At 42.6% G+C, this 3,147-nt stretch overlaps 1 long non-coding RNA gene across 1 annotated transcript in view; it reads right to left on the bottom strand.

Annotated features, from left to right (window-relative positions):
* LOC107181553 overlaps positions 1 to 3,147 on the bottom strand; it is a 26,790-nt gene that overhangs the window by 1,889 nt on the left and 21,754 nt on the right. Inside the window, exon 2 of the long non-coding RNA XR_001512211.1 lies at positions 770 to 781. This is a non-coding gene — a long non-coding RNA (uncharacterized LOC107181553). The remainder of the gene's footprint in view (positions 1 to 769; positions 782 to 3,147) is intronic.

Below are 3,147 nucleotides of genomic sequence, written 5' to 3' on the forward strand. Positions count from 1 at the left end.
GACCTGCCTCCTCACCTGCTGTTTGGTTGATTTGCATATTAGGATTTTATTATATAGGATTATATCCCAAAATTGGAAAACAAAATAAAATTCAATTACGTTCTAACTTAAAATATATTTAAAAAAAGAGAAAATGTGCTATATGTATGCAAAGGAATAGTATTCAGCCATAAAAAGAGAAAAAACATTTGCAAAAACATGGATGGACCTTGAGGGCATTATGTTAAGTGAAATAAGTCAAACAGAGAAAGACAAATACTGTATGATCTCACATGTGTGTCAAATCTAAAAAAATCAAACTCATTAGAAATAGATAACAGATTGGTGGTTACCAGAGGTACGAGTTGGGGATGGGGAGTTAGATGGAGTTAGCCAAAAGATACAAATTTCTAGCTATACGATGAATTAGTTCTAGGAATGTGATGTATAGCATGTAGACTATAGTAAACACCCTTGTATATTTAACAGTTGCTGAGAGTAGACTTTAGAAGTTCTCACCACAAGAAAAGAACTTGTAACTATGTGAGCTGATGGACATTGATTAAACTTATTGTGGTGATCATTTTGCAATATATACATATCTCAAATTATTATGCTATACATCTAAAACTAATACAATGCTATATGTCAACTAAAGGCCCAGTGCATGACATTCGTGCACTGGAGGGGGGAGTCCCTCAGCCCGGCCTGCGCCCTTTCGCAGTCTGGGACCCCTTGCTCCTTACCGCCCACCTGCAGCAGAGGCAGGAGAGGCTCCCGCCACTGTCACTGTGCTTACCAGCTGTGAGCCCGACTTCTGGCTGAGCAGCACTCCCCCTGTCGAAGTGCACTGACTACCAGGGGCAGCTCCTGTGTTGAGCGTCTGCCCCTGGTGATCAGTGTGTGCATTGTGCGTGTCAACCACTGTTTGGTTGATTTGCATATTAGGGTTTTATTATATAGGATTATATCCCAAAATTGGAAAAGAAAATATAATTCTAATCTTGCTCCTGCTTAAAACTCTGCATTTCCTCCAATGGCTCTTTATATGGCCTCCAATGTCCCAGGTGCTCAGGGTCCATCACCAGCCCTACCGTCTCCATATGCTGTCCTCCAACCACAAAAAAAATCCCCTTCAGTATCAGTTATCACAAACACCCAGGGATGGTGATAGAAGTAGCTAGAGGACTTCCAATAGATTCCATATTTATCAGAGTATAAAATACATTACAGTGATAAATACACTAATGTTCTACCAGGAAAAAATAATGACAGATTATTAGACAGTGGCATGGAAAGATTTTATGCTTTTAAGCAAAAGCTGCAAGTTGCAACATTATTTTCAATGATCAAAAACTGCCTAGCAGCCCTAGCCTGTTTGGCTCAGTGGATAGAGTGTCGGCCTGCGGACTGAAGGGTCCCAGGTTTGATTCTGATCAAGGGCACATGCCTGGGTTGTGGGCTCAATCCCCAGTGTGGGGTGTGCAGGATCAATGATTCTCTCTTGTCATTGATGTTTCTATCTCTTTCTTTTATCCCTCCTCTCTGAAATAAATACAAATATATTTTTAAAAAACTGCCCAGCATATAGTAGGTAATAAACACATACATATTGAATTGAAAGAATATGATCTCAGACTGTTTTCAAAAGAAAATGACCATTCCCACATTTGTAAACAAGCCCATATATTTAAATGTGCCTTAAAAAAGCCCTTGAAGGACAGTGACCTCTGATAACGGTGCTTTCCCCTGGGTGTGAGCAGCTTTATGTTTCCCTGGGTTTGGTCTGCAGAAGCAACATCGTGAGAGGTGGGGCTGCAGGGGGCAGCCCACACATACACCTGGCAGCTCACAGGTGTTGTTGTTGGTTGCCTTTAGTCCTGCTCTCTCCATAGAAAAGAACAGTAAAGCCCAACCACTCCCAACCCCCCTCAAGGTAACTTGTAGGTTCATAGCGAAAAGGCCAAGGACAAGATGTCCAATTATTCAGAACACTGTTTTATTTATATCTAAGGAGAGGCGCCTGCAGAGGCCGGGGCCTTGTGCAAGCCAGGCATTGTGGGTGGGTGGCTTCTAAGGCTTGGAGCACCCACGCCAGAGTCAGCCAATATGCCCAGAGCAGGGGGTTCATGTTCCAGCGGCTAAATCCTGAAAGTTCTGGTCTCTGTCTCAAAGCTCAAGGGATTAAAAGAGATGTCAGGCAGGGTCAGCTCAAGGGACCATGTCGGCCCTGGGGGACCAGGGCAAGATCAGAGAAACACCTGGATCTGGGTGAGAGGTCACTTAAGAGAACAGGCCGGCCTCCCTGAGATTTTGGAAATGGTTACAAAACAGTATGACTTTGGAATAGTCAGAAAGAATTTTTCAAAATTTAGGAGACACAACATAGTTTGGGAGACTTTTAGAGAAAGGCCCACAGTTCACTTCCAATTTACCAGGATGAAGTCTGTCTTAGTCTGTCCAGGCTGCTCTAACACATTACGGTAAACTGGGTGGTTTAAACAGCAGACCTTCCTCCCAGTTCAGGAGGCTGGGAAGTCTACGATGAGAGTACCAGCATCATCAAGTTCTTGGTGAGAACTTTCCAGTTTGCAGACAGTCACCTTCTATAGCCTCAGGTGGTGGAGAGAGCGTGAGCTCTGGTCTCTTTTCCTTATCTTTTTTCTTTTTCTTTTCTTTTTAAAATTAAATCTTTATTGTTCAGATTATTACATTTGTTCCTCTTCCCCCCCCCCATAACTCCCCTCCTTCCAGTTCCCACCCCACCCTCCGCCCTCACTCCCCACCCACTGTCCTCATCCATAGGTGCACGATTTTTTCCAGTCTTGTCCCACATCTCCCACACCCCTTTCCCCCCGCAATAGTCAGTCCATTCCCTTTCTATGTCCCTGATTCTATTATAATCAACAGTTCATTCTGTTCATCAGATTATTTATTCACTTGTTTCTTAGATTCCCTTGTTGATAGATGCATATTTGTTGTTCATAATTTAAATCTTTACCTTTTTCTTCCTCTTCCTCTTCTTAAAGGATACCTTTCAGCATTTCATATAATACTGGTTTGGTGGTGATGAACTCCTTTCGCTTTTCCTTATCTGTGAAGCTCTTTATCTGACCTTCAATTCTGAATGATAGCTTTGCTGGATATAATCTTGGTTGTAGGTTCTTG

This window comes from Myotis davidii, unplaced genomic scaffold (genome assembly GCF_000327345.1).
Source record: "Myotis davidii unplaced genomic scaffold, ASM32734v1 scaffold46, whole genome shotgun sequence".
NCBI classification, from domain to species: Eukaryota; Metazoa; Chordata; class Mammalia; order Chiroptera; family Vespertilionidae; genus Myotis; species Myotis davidii.